We start from the raw sequence: 14,094 nt of genomic DNA, 5'->3' as shown, positions 1-14,094 counted from the left end.
CCAGGACTTTCCTGGGCGCTCAGATGGTAAAGCATCTGTCTACAATGCAGGAGACCCGGGTTTGATCCCTGGGTTGGGAAGATCCCCTGGAGAAGGAAATGGCAATCCACTCCAGTACTATTGCCTGGAAAATCCCGTGGACAGAGGAGCCTGGTAAGCTACAGTCCATGGGGTCGCAAAGAGTCGAACATGACTGGGCGACTTCACTTTCGCTTTCACCCCCAGGAGGGTTCTTCTTTGCTGCTTCTTTCCTCAGTTATTTCTACTAACCTTCTAGATGTTCTGCCTTTTCTCTTATTACTGTGACAGAGCTATAAGCCCCCAACTAATTTACTTATCACGAAAATCACGACTGTTGTTTCCCGTGTTCTTAGGCTTGAACTTCTCCACACTCTGTTCCATATAAGATGAGTCCTCTTAGGGAGAAGTATGGAATGCTTTGTTCTTTTAGCCTTCCTCTTCTTCTTGGGCAGAATGTAATTGCTACTGCTTCAGAGTTTAAGGTGAGGACAGCACCCTATTTCTCTTGCAGAGACACCCATGTTCTACGAGCAGAGTTCTAGGCAAAGATAATCTATGGTCATCTTGGGTTTCTTCTCCTAACAAGGAACCTTAGCTACACTTGTGAACTAAGACAAGGATGCTAAAGGTCCAGTATTCTCAGCCTGTCATGCCTGATATAGAAGTTTTGTCCTATGACAAGGCCCAGGTAGAGGAAGAGGGCCTCTACCTTCTTCTCTGTCATTTTTGCCTGAAATAGAGCTTTTTCCACATGAAGCTGGGAGAGGAAAAGATGGGAAATAGGTGGTCGGCTCCTCTTGCGTAGATACCGTAACCCTAGGCTTGGACTGTCGTGAAAGACTTACTCCATCTTCTTCACTTCACATGCCTAGAGTAGACCTCCTGTCACTTTACCTGGGAAGGGAAGGGGGCAAGTCATAGTTCAAATGGCACTGACACTGTTCTTCCAAAAGTTAGTCGATTTTCTTGAATGAGTGTTTCTCCATTTGTTATACGACCTTAGGATGACTTCCAGAGATATTTAACTTGTTTTCTATTCTTTGATCATTTGTTTTTTATTGGGAAGAGGATCCACAGAGTTCCTCACATCATTATTCTAGAAGTGCTTCTGACTTGACTTTTCTGGGATGTTTCACTGTTTATAACATCTGTATATCTAAATACTTTTCCCATCTCTGATAACTTCTCAAAAAATTGTATTGTGACAGAACATACATCATCCTTTATAATCTATTATGGTCACTTCATGTTGGGAGTTCTAATTGGAAACTGAGACAGGAAAGCCTTTTCTGCTTCCTTATTTCCATCCTTAATTGAGGTTTCAGCCACTATATTGTCAAGGAGTAACTGTGGGCATAGGAAGACAATAGAGAGTTTATTTCTAGTCCTATTTTCCAGTCCTTTCCTAGCTCATTGCTTGAGTATTGGAAATGCTTCTATATGTCTTTTGGCTCTTTGATAGGAAGTCAGCTCTTATGTCATCTGCCTGTATCCTCCACACTATGTTTGTTTTGTTTTAAACAGTCTTTTGGACTCTGTGGGAGAGGGAGAGGGTGGATGATTTGGGAGAATGGCATTGAAACGTGTATAATATCATATATGATATGAATCACCAGTCCAGGTTTGATGCATAATACTGGATGCTTGGGGCTGGTGCACTGGGACAACCCAGAGGGATGGTACGGGGAGGGAGGAGGGAAGGGGGTTCAGGATGGGGAACACATGTACACCTGTGGTGGATTCATGTTGATGTATGGCAAAACCAATACAATATTGTAAAGTAATTAACCTCCAATTAAAATAAACTTATATTAAAAAAAGCTATGTTTAAATCTACAAGCTCTGGATCTTACATTTTAAATCATTTTACAATGCCTTTCTCTTTCAAAAGTCACAACTGTTATAAATCACAAGTGTTTTTACTTTCAATAAATTGTCTTTTCAATAAGTCTTCAATAACCAAGACAGAGAATGTTGCTGTTTATTCCTGCCTACCCTTAAGGGCAAGGGAAATGGAAAGCTATCACCTCTGTCCAACTGTTAGGAGTAGAGAGAGCAGTGAACACAAGGAAACTTGGACCCAAAATGTCAATGAACATTTCACAATATTATCCTGCTATTGCTTTAGAATTTCTTGACAAATCACATGGTGTTTTTATTTGGAGGAGGGGGACTGTGGAATGGTAAGTGTGGCTGCTAGTAAAAGCTTGGTTGGTTCCTTTCTTCTGTACAAACCAAATATAATTTAGAAAAGAAAGAAGAATAAAGAAGTGAGCTACTTACTTTCATATGGTTTCTTTTAAAATTATGATTCCTAAAACCTGTTTTCTCTTAGCTCTTTTCAGAGTTTCCATTCCCGTATGAAGAGTCCAGAGTGCCCTGAATGTCTGTGACATGCCATGTTCATCTTTTTTGCATTTATAGAATGTTGTGGTTTGCCCTATTTACATAGACTTCAGTTGAACATTGTCGTTCTCTGTTTTTTATGTGAATTCTACTTGATTTTTTCAGCCACATTTTTTCAAATATGTCTGAAAGTCAACACCACCGGAGCAACAAGGGCAAATGTTCCCTCTAAAAGAGGCAAAGAATTCGTTATAAGTAATTTTTACCTGGAAACAAATGGGAATATTTTATAAAAAGTAATAAAATGAGAAAGCTACCAAAATTGTTAATCATTCTTTCCCAAGATCAGAACACCCATCAGGTCAAAAGCCAGGAGAAAATTTTGAGGATCATTAAATCTGGTATGTTAGAATAATATTTTTACTGGCTAGTCTTTCCTGAAATGTCCAACTTTTTTCTTTTAATTTAGTCATCCAGCCCTGTCACTGGTCAGTGAGTCAAGGAATGGATTTAACAATAGATACTGATTGAGACGTTGCCTTTTCCTGACTTGATTTTCAAAAATCTGGATCCTTAATGAGATAGGAAGGATTTGAAGCATAGACAAATTATTTTAGAGAGTATGATAGTCAGAACAAAACTTTTCTGCTCCCCACCTTAAGAAAAAGGACAGATAGAGAGTAATTCAACAGTGGTGGATCCCATAGAGAGAATCCCTGTACTATCTTCATGGACTGATTCCTGGAGAGGTAGAATGGAGAGGCAGAAAATCCCAACCAGATTTTTGCTCCATGCCCAGGTTGCTCCTAAACAGATAGCAAGTTCCAAGTATAAAGAAGCTCTGTTTTTATCTCCGCCTTCTTCCTCTCCTTCAAAATTCCCATAACCTACCATTATGTTGTATGAGTGACAGAATAATCTCCCTATGTCCAAGACTTCAAATCAAGGCAGTGTTGAAAGAAGAGAGCTGTCAGACATGAATGAACCATGTATATGAAATTAAATTATATGACCTTGGTAATCTGTGTGGACTAATGACAGAGACCCAAACAGGACTAGGGATTAGCTGTGTAGACAAAAGATACAAAGGTCCAGATGCCTATAGCTTTTCTTTATTGTCCAATAAGACTGCTAAACTTGAGCTGTCACACTTGTTTTCTATTAGAAGGTAAAAGGTATTTCTTTTCTATCAAGTTTCTCATACAATATTTTCTTACATCTCATTGCCCCAAATAGCTATATAGCCATGTGTGCTTATTTGCTCAGTCGTTTCTGACTCTTTGCAACCCCATGGTCTGTAGCCCAATAGGCTCCTCTGCCCATCGAGTTTTCCAGGTAAGAATGCTGGAGTGGGTGCCATTTCCTATTACAGGGTATCTTGCTGACCCAGGGATCAAACCCAAGTCTCTTTGGTCCTCCATTGGCAGACAGATTCTTTACCACCTGTATAGCCATACCAACTGAAAAATAGGCTAGAAAACACAGTGTTGAGTGGGATAATGATGTGTTTGGTTGATTAAAATTAGGCTTCTTATTAAGGGCTTATATTCAGGAGTGCTCTAACTGTGGGACTCCAGTACTTTATCCCAGAAACTCTAGTAATCTTCTCGCTAGGCTCTTAACTCCCTCTTCTCAACTCAGAATATCCTGGGCTCCACTCGGGTTCTCCCTGCCTGAAATTACAACTTTGACTTTTTCTCAAGTCAATAAGTTAGATCTATGATGGGTTTCATTTTGTTTGTTTCCCACCATGAAGGATCACTTTTCCTTCATTGCCTGATACCCAGTGTCTTAAAAACCTTTGTTTCTTTTGTGTGTGTTTCAAGTAGGAAGGGTTAACGGGGTCCCTATTATTTTGTAGTGGCTGTGAGTGGAAGCTCCCTACTCTATTCACTTTTCCCTCCTATTTATTATTGTACTCATAGCTCTCATCTGTTTGGTGAGTTCTTTGCAAATTACTTTGGTATTCTTTGTAATTTGCCAAAGTGTAAGTGAAGTTAGCATATGCACTTTACTTCCTGTCAGAGATAAAACTGCTTGTAAGTAGTCCTGTCTCTACTTACTAATTAGGCCTCCCTGCCCATAGAATTTGAGTCTGGGGGGGATGGGAATTAGTTCAAGAAGAGAATGTATTTGGAGTGAAATGGTGTGGACCCAGAAAGCAGTAAGCAACACCCTGAACAGACCTTTGTAGAAATGACTGAAGGCCAGGGTGTATGAAGAACAGATTAAGTTGGAATACTTATTCGATAACACTCCTGTGAACTTTAGCCTGATTCAAATTTGCAATTTGTGTATGTGTGTGTGTGTGTGTGTGTGTGTATGTATAATGTTTAGCAGTTAATGTGTCATGATAGGAATGACACTGAATTTAAGGGACTGAGAGATAATTCAGGTCTGGTTTTAGAAAATGACTTCATTTTCTAGCATAAAATGTTTCAGGGTAGGTAATCTCCCATCTCTAAACTTCAGTTTCCTTTTCTTGCATATGGTAGGGAAGGGAATATACTACTTGATCTTTTTTGTTGTTGTCCAGCCACTTGCATTGTGTCCGAATCTTTGTGACCCCATGGACTACAGCATGCCAGGCTTCCCTGTCCTTCCCTATCTCCCGGAGTTTGCTCAAACTTACATCCATCCTGTTACTTGATCTTTACGTACTAAATTTCTATGTTTTATGACAGGTTTCTGTTTTAAGTGGACTAAATTACACTTTCTATATACCTCACAGAGCCTCTTTATACCTGAGCTTTCTCTCCCCTGTCCAAACTTTTGCAATTCCTGGTAACCTCCAGGGTTTGTGGAGAATTCAAAGAACTACATTAAGAATTTGGTTTGTTGCTCTTTCTTCCCTCCTGCAACTCAAATTTTTTGCTCACACACATACACAGTGTCACAAATAGAATTGGTGTCTACAACTGGAAATGCAGAAGACCTTGGGATATAAATTGTGTTGAATATAGTGATTGGGTATTTTCTGTTGACAGATTCGTCTTGATAATTTGAGGAGCTGAGATGTGCTTGAGTTCTCAGTCTTAGGGTTCACAACAGTTTTATAGATTGGAATTCTACTACGACTGTATTATTTCCAATGCATTTCACAGGAGCGAAATATCTTCATACCACTAAACAGCATCTACTTGCAAGTGAAGAGGGAACAAAAGCTCATAAAACTGCAATAAAATATTTATTTGTCTTCAGCAATAGGATTAATTTTATCACTGTAGATTTATGACCCTAGAAATTTGTTGGTGGATATTTAATATATCAAAATAGCAGAACAAGGAGCTTGTATTAAGAAATGTGTTGTGAAACTTGTGATTTACCAGAGAAAACAGATTTTTTTCCATAGGACTTAATAAAACAGCAACAAAATTGAATTAGCTTGGCATAAAGTTTAATTGCCTGACGAAAGATTTGAGACTGCTGTTGCATTACTGTTTATTCGATATAACATCTCTTGGACTTGTGGATCCTACCCCCCACCCACACCCCCAGACTGACTGGGAAAGCTAATGATGGCAGTAGGATTGTAGTGTTAGTGTCCAGGAATCTTCCTTTTGATTTCCTCTTCCTAACACGAAGGAGGAAGAGTTCACTGCAATGACCTTTCCCAAAGGAAAAACAGGACTGTATAGCTTGTTGCCTCCCTCAATGCAATTCCTTTGTTGAAAGCCTCTCTCTTCAAAAATTCCATAGCTCTTCAGTGCTACAGTACCTTGTGAGAGTGCGCCTTAGTGACATTCAGCTTATGCATTTGGGTTTTTGTTTTTGTTTTTGATAGAAATAGCCTGATAGTGGAAAGTCATGAAAGAATATAGTAAATCTACAACCTTCCAGTTTTCTCTATTTTGAGTTGTGGCGGTAAGTAAGAATTACTATCTTTCTGCTCATATTTTGTCTGACTCTTTGCAACCCCATGAACTGTCCATGGAATTCTCCAGGCTAGAATACTGGAGTGGGTAGCCTTTCCCTTCTCCAGGGGATCTTCCCAATCCAGAGATCAAACCCAGGTCTCCTGCATTGCAGGAGGATTCTGTACCAGCTGAGCCATAAGGGAAGCACATATATATGTTTCTTATCTTTTGAGCTCCTATAAGAATTAGGTACACACTTAGGAAAAAAGCACAGTCTCTCGAGATTGTAATGTGGGAGCTAGACATCTTCATGTTCAGAAAGGTTAGAGGTATATGGTCTGACAGAGGCAGAACAACTTCGGTCCCCATAATTCAGCTACAACAGAATCTGAGAACAGAACTACTAAATTGATGATACGGCCGTAGAGTTTACAACCAGAGACTGTCTCAGTTCTTATCCATAAAACTTGTAACAGCTAACCTTCTTGAGGACTGCTTTGTGAATTTTCAATCAGAAGGACAGTCCCCAAAGAGTGGCTGAGTCTGGATCATTGTTATGGAAAGTAATTGAGTAAGTGAAAATATGTATCATGAGAAGAAGCCTGGAGCTTCCTTTGAGTTTTATTCGAATGAGGGGAAAAAAAGGATTTTTTGTTTGTTTGTTTATCCTAGTGTCTCCTGGGGTCTTGACAATTTGTGTTTTTAAAGTATGTCATCAAAAAAAGCATTCACTTTCTGTCCCAGATCTGATTAACTCTCTCAGCCATTGGCATGCTCTTGATAGTAGAAGCATATGTACATTTGATGGAGTCTACAGGAGTCCAGAACGTTGAAGCTTTTGGGCTTAGTAATACCCAGTGCTTTTAGGCCACCCTCAGCCCTGTTACTGATTATCTACCCAGAGAAGATGCTAAAAATAACACAAAATAAATATTTGACTCGAAAATTAGCCATTTAGACTAAAAATTCCATTCAGACATTAAAAAATTAGGTCCCTAAAACCTGTGTGCTTTTATGGCATAAAAGAGATTATCAATTAACTTCAAAGTAACATGGTTATATGAATGCTAGTGTCTGTCTCTCAGGTCCTGATTAGAGTATCCAAATACATTTAATAATAGGGAAAAACTCACATGCCTGCTTCTTACTAACAGAAAAGATTATATGACTACACCATAGAAAAGAAGAAAAAGTATATACTGTTGCAAAAAAAGTATTCACAGAAGTTGAAAGCAAAGAATGAACAAAGAGATACAAACTCATTCAAATAAAGGAGTCATAATATTAATGCCAAACAGGTAGAAATAAATGCCCAACATATTAAATGAACCAATACTACTGCATTATTGATGAAGGACACAGCCTTCCAAGAAACTATAAATACCAATATTCCTTGCATTAAAATAACCAACATAAAAATACATAAAATAATCAAAATATACAATCTGTGTAAATCTAAAAGATGTTGAAAGAACTTCCCTGGTGGCTCAGATGGTAAAGAATCTATCTGCAGAAGACCCAGTTTCAATCCGTGGGTCATGAAGATCCCATGGAGAAGGGAATGACTACCAATACCAGTATTCTTACCTGGAGAATCCCATGGACAGGGAAGCCCAGTGGCCTATAGTCCATGGGGTTGTAAAGAGTCAGATACTATTGAGTGACTAAGGACACATACACACACATACAAGAAAAGTGAAAAGAACACAGTCCTAATCAGTTCAGTTCAGTCGCTCAGTCTTGTTCGACTCTTTGAGACCCCATGAATCGCAGCATGCCAGGTCTCCCTGTCCATCACCAACTCCCGGAGTTCACTCAGACTCACATCCATCGAGTCAGTGATGCCATCCAGCCAGCTCATCCTCTGTTGTCCCCTTCTCCTCTTGCCCTCAATCCCTCCCAGCATCAGAGTCTTTTCCAATGAGTCAACTCTTCGCATGAGGTGGTCAAAGTACTGGAGTTTCAGCTTTAGGATCGTTCCTTCCAAAGAAATGCCAGGGCTGATCTCCTTCAGAATGGACCGGTTGGATCTCCTTGCAGTCCAAGGGACTCTCAAGAGTCTTCTCCAACACCACAGTTCAAAAGCATCAATTCTTTGGCGCTCAGCCTTCTTCACAGTCCAACTCTCACATCCATACATGACCACTGGAGAAACCATAGCCTTGACTAAACGGACCTTAGTGGGCAAAGTAATGTCTCTCCTTTTCAATATGCTATCTAGGTTGGCCATAACGTTTCTTTCAAGGAGCAAGCTTCTTTTAATTTCATGGCTGCAATCACCATCTGCAGTGATTTTGGAGCCCCCCAAAAATAAAGTCTGACACTGTTTCCACTGTTTCCCCATCAATTTCCCATGAAGTGATGGGACCAGATGCCATGATCTTCGTTTTCTGAATGTTGAGCTTTACGCCAAGTTTTTCACTCTCCACTTTCACTTTCATCAAGAGGCTTTTTAGCTCCTCTTCACTTTCTGCCATAAGAGTGGTGTCATCTGCATATCTGAGGTTATTGATATTTCTCCCGGCAATCTTGATTCCAGCCTGTGCTTCTTTCAGCCCAGCGTTTCTCATGATGTACTCTGCATAGAAGTTAAATAAGCAGGGTGATAATATACAGCCTTGACGTACTCCTTTCCCAATTTGGAACCAGTCTGTTGTTCCATGTCCAGTTCTAACTGTTGCTTCCTGACCTGCATACAGATTTCTCAAGAGGCAGGTCAGGTGGTCTGATATTCCCATCTCTCAGAATTTTCCACAGTGTATTGTGATCCACACAGTCAAAGGCTTTAGCATAGTCAATAAAGCAGAAATAGATGTTAATCTGGAACTCTCTTGCTTTTTCCATGATCCAGTGGATGTTGGCAATTTGATCTCTGGTTCCTCTGCCTCTTGTAAAACCAGCTTGGATATCTGGAAGTTCACGGTTGACATATTACTGAAGCCTGGCTTGGAGAATTTTGAGCATTACTTTACTAGCATGTGAGATGAGTGCAATTGTGCGGTAGTTTGAGCATTCTTTGGCATTGCCTTTCTTTGGGATTGGAATGAAAACTGACTTTTTCCCATCCTGTGGCTACTGCTGAGTTTTCCAAATTTGCTGGCATATTGAGTACAGCACTTCCACAGCATCATCTTTCAGGATTTGAAACAGCTCAACTGGAATTCCATGACCTCCACTAGCTTTGTTTGTAGTGATGCTTTCTAAGGCCCGCCTGACTTCATATTCCAGGTTGTCTGGCTCTAGGTGAGTGATCACACCAGTGTGATTATCTTAGTCGTGAAGATCTTTTTTGTATAGTTCTTCTGTGTATTCTTGCCACCTCTTCTTAATATCTCCTGCTTCTGTTAGGTCCATACCATTTCTGTCCTTTATAGAGCCCATCTTTGCATGAAATGTTCCCTTGGTATCTCTAATTTTCTTGAAAGATCTCTAGTCTTTCCCATTCTGTTGTTTGCCTCTATTTCTTTGCATTGATCGCTGAGGAAGGCTTTCTTATCTCTTCTTGCTATTCTTTGGGACTCTGCATTCAGATGCTTATATCTTTCCTTTCGTCCTTTGCTTTTCGCTTCTCTTCTTTTCACAGATATTTCTAAGGCCTCCTCAGACAGCCATTTTGCTTTTTTGCATTTCTTTTCCATGGGGATGGTCTTGATCCCTGTCTCCTGGACAATGTCCTGAACTTCAGTCTGTAGTTCATCAGGCACTCTATCTATTAGATCTAGTCCCTTAAATCTATTTCTCATTTCCACTGTATAATCATAAGGGATTTGATTTAGGTCATACCTGAATGGTCTAATGATTTTCCCCACTTTCTTCAATTTAAGTCTGAATTTGGCAATAAGGAGTTCATGATCTGAGCCACAGTCAGCTCCTGATCTTGTTTTTGTTGACTGTATAGAGCTTCTCCATCTTTGGCTGCAAAGAATATAATCAATCTGATTTCGGTGTTGACCATCTGGTGATGTCCATGTGTATGTAGAGTCTTCTCTTGTGTTGTTGGAAGCAGGTGTTTGCTATGACCAGTGCATTTTCTTGGCAAAACTCTATTAGTCTAATAGATGAGTATTTTTACAGGCTTGGGGATATCAGTAATCTACAAATAAACTAGGAAGTAAGCCAATACCCTTCAGAGTTGGATTCTTTCACTCATCTCTTATAAAACACTAGAAAAATTTGGTTGCATTTTGAGCCATAATGGAAGTGTCAATATACTGCAAAATGCAGCCATTTAAGAGAAAATATTGTCTGACCATAATACAAGAGGGAAATAAACAAAATGAATAATACTCAGTAACTTGACCGTCTCCCAAGTTTTGCAGGACTGTGTTACGACTTTCTTTCTGTAGAAGTTTTTTGTTTGTCTGTTTGTTTTTGTTTTTAGAGAATTTGTTAATCTAAAGACATTCTATGGCCATCACAGTGACATCACTTAGCACTTTTCTCTTGTGGTTAATAATCTATGTACTGTAATTCTTTCCAGATAGCTCTAGTTCTGGTAACACAAGACAATGGGTTAAAATCTGAGCCTTTCACCCTTGCATTGAATACAGTGTGCCGTTGTCAGTACTAAAATGCCACTTAATTTTATTCCTTTATTTATTCTTATACATATCCCTATTTTCAAAGCCCTTTTCACTTTTTGACAGGTAAAAATTAAACTGATAATCTTCCTAACTGATTCTTAGACCAAAAGGGAATCTGAATGTAAGTTATATAATACATAAAAAGGTCAGTGGTAAGAATATTACATATCAACATTTATGAGAGATTTTCATATGCTCAGAAGGAAATAAATGTCTCTATATGCTTCAAATACTAAAGAATAAAAAAGGAATTTTTTAAAATTTAAAATTTCATTGATTTAAAAAAAGAATATCTAAAATAAAGCACAGGTTGGCAAACTCTAGTCCATAGGTCACTTTTAGCCCACCACCTGTTTTGGTGAATAACATTTTATTGAAACATAGCTATGCTCTTTGACTTTTAAATTTTCAATGGCTGCTCTTGTGCTACAAGGGTAGTGTTGAGTCATTGTGACAGGGACTATTAGGCCTCAAAGTCATAGAGCCCTTTACTGTAACCTTAATCTAGGGCATATAAAGAAAAGGATTATGAAAAATAAAATTATAAACTGGTGATTTGAAAATTAATCTGAGATATGTCTGTTGTTTTAGCATGTTGTAACATGCATAGAAAACCATGTAATGTTATCCTATTTTGTTAGCATCATCTCATACTAAAACACTGGATGAAAAGCATAATGAAAAAAATACAGATGCATTTCTCATATGCAAGTGAAGTATTGGAAGTAAATATTATTAAATCTAATTCAGCAGTATGTTTAACTATTAATTACCTGCAACCAAGTGAAAATTTATGGCAGGGTGTATAAATTATTTACTATAAGTAAATATGCTAATATGCCTAATCACATCACATAGCCCAAAGCAGAGAAATCATACATTAATCTTAATAGATACAGAAAAACAGTTGGTCTCTTTTTATGATAGAAAAATATTAATCTAGAAATGTAAAATATATTCTCAGTGTGCCACAAACAGAATACATACTCTGATGTTTCTCACAGTTAAACGTCAGAGATAGTCTTTTAAAGTCATAAATGGTATAAGAATATCTTCTATTTTCATGAATATTTAAGGGAAAAAAATGAAAGTTCCAACTAGTGCATAAGACGTTAAAGATTTGAAAAGAGGAAAACATTAAATTATTATTTTCCGATTATATTATTATATTGCCTGAAAACAAAGTCTGGAAATTAATAGATCTGATAGTTGACCTCATTTAAGCTTCTTCAGTTGGCAAAGGGATTCCAGTGAGTTTGACATATAACATTTATTTGTTATGTCTTTGCATTTTCCTTCCTCATTTTTTCTTTGTATTTCATACCTTGACAGTCACAGGAAACTCTAAATCAGTTATTTCATGGAACATCTGTTAATTTGGGGTGTTCCTGTTAGTTTCAAGTTAATACATCATTGGCTGAAGTATTTCAGAAATAGTGTTGTGTTCTCATTATATGCCCATTCTATCAGATGCACATGTTTTTCCTTTGTTCTATTACTGGCAGTGTTTACCTTCATTACGTTGACTAAAATGCTACTGGCCATTCTAAACTTACTATTTTTCCATTTTTGTAATAGGTATTATATCAGGAGGTAATTTGCAACTATAAGAGTATCCTAGTCCACATTATTTTATTCATCTGTTTATTTATATGGGCATGTATTCATGACTTTCTATTTTATTCAATGGTTATAATTTGTTTCTATATATATTTAATTGCTCAAATTGTCCAGGGTGGCCAAATACTGAAAATTATCATATGGCCAGGAGCTGCACTGAATATATAAAGACATTTCCTATTCAACAATATCAAAATACACTGTTTCCTAGCTAAGTTTATATGTACAGCAATGTTAGATGTAACCACAAAAAACGAAAGCAATCTCAGGGTACGACATTAGAGGAACTAACAGAGATTTATACATCATTAAATATAGTGGGCTGTTGGATAGCCCTAAAATCATTAATGTTATTATGTTATTCAGGTGCTATTCATTACATCAGAAAATGCTCTTTGCAATATTAATGGAAGCAAGGTAACTAGGTACCAAATTGTATATATTATAATCTCAAACACATTAACAAATAAAAGGAGCAGAAATTATATTAAAATATGTATAGTAGATCTTTTCAGTTTTGGAGTTATGAGTGACTATTATTTTTTAAGATTTACAGATTTGCCACTGGGCATACTATGTTTTTATAATCGAACGGGAAAAAAAAGCAAAACAATAAAAAGCATTGGATCAGCTTCCCACAAATATTGATTCAGTTATTGGGCTAAGGGAAGTTTTACTACCTGGGACGCTTTCATTTTTCCACTGTGCATCACTCCACAGGAGAAAAAAACATGCCAGCCTTTTTGTTTATGGACACTGGGCAGGATAATGCACCATTAAATCTAAGTTGGGATAATGATCATTATCTGCTAGGAGACCTGGAGAGGGTGGGTGTCCAGTAACTCTGTCTATATTCTACCATGGAAGCATTAAAAGAAATCTGCCCTCATATCCTTAGTGGGAAACATGGCCCTGAAAAAGGGTTAAACAGAAAGAAAAAAGGGTTAAACAGAAGTACACAACATAAACCACAAGAAATATAAGACCTATATGTTAAGTTCATTACTCTAAAAAAGATAAAATGTAGGATGTTCCTCTCGTGTGTACTATCATATTTATGAGGTCATTAATGTTTGCCAAAAACAGTACATGCAAAACTGTCTTATTCTTTCTTCTCTGGCATTATCATAATATGATCCTATATGGAGCTTTTGGTAAAAATTGGTATAGTCATTCATTATGCATTTATCTTATTTTAATCCTCTTTGGACTGGATCAGGATGACAATCCTTAGTGCTTGAGAAGTCACCATGCAAAGTATGAAAGCTCAAGATATATCTGCTTATTCACAAGTAAATAAATCATTCTTTTTAATCCTTTAATCTACTCTAGAAATTGAATAATCGAGCTAGAACAGGGATTGTTTCATCTGATTCAAAACATTTGGAGGTCAGAGTCTCAGATTTTTCACATGTTTATTTGCTCTAATTTGCATAATTAGTTAAAATGAACGAATTTGAAAACAAGTAACCAGAGGGTGCTGGATTAGCAGGAGTCTTGAAAGCTTTGCAGCTTCTTCGTATAATTATTGAGGAGGCATGTTTAATTAATATAATACCCATTAGTAACAATTAAATATAGCCAAGGTCAAGAAATGAACCCTTTTACCATTTACAGTTGGCATTTTAATTTTATAATACTCTCAGCCCAGCAGAAATGTTCATTTA

Source organism: Capricornis sumatraensis, unplaced genomic scaffold (assembly GCF_032405125.1).
Source record: "Capricornis sumatraensis isolate serow.1 unplaced genomic scaffold, serow.2 scaffold1, whole genome shotgun sequence".
NCBI lineage: Eukaryota > Metazoa > Chordata > Mammalia > Artiodactyla > Bovidae > Capricornis > Capricornis sumatraensis.
This window is presented reverse-complemented; position numbering follows the sequence as displayed.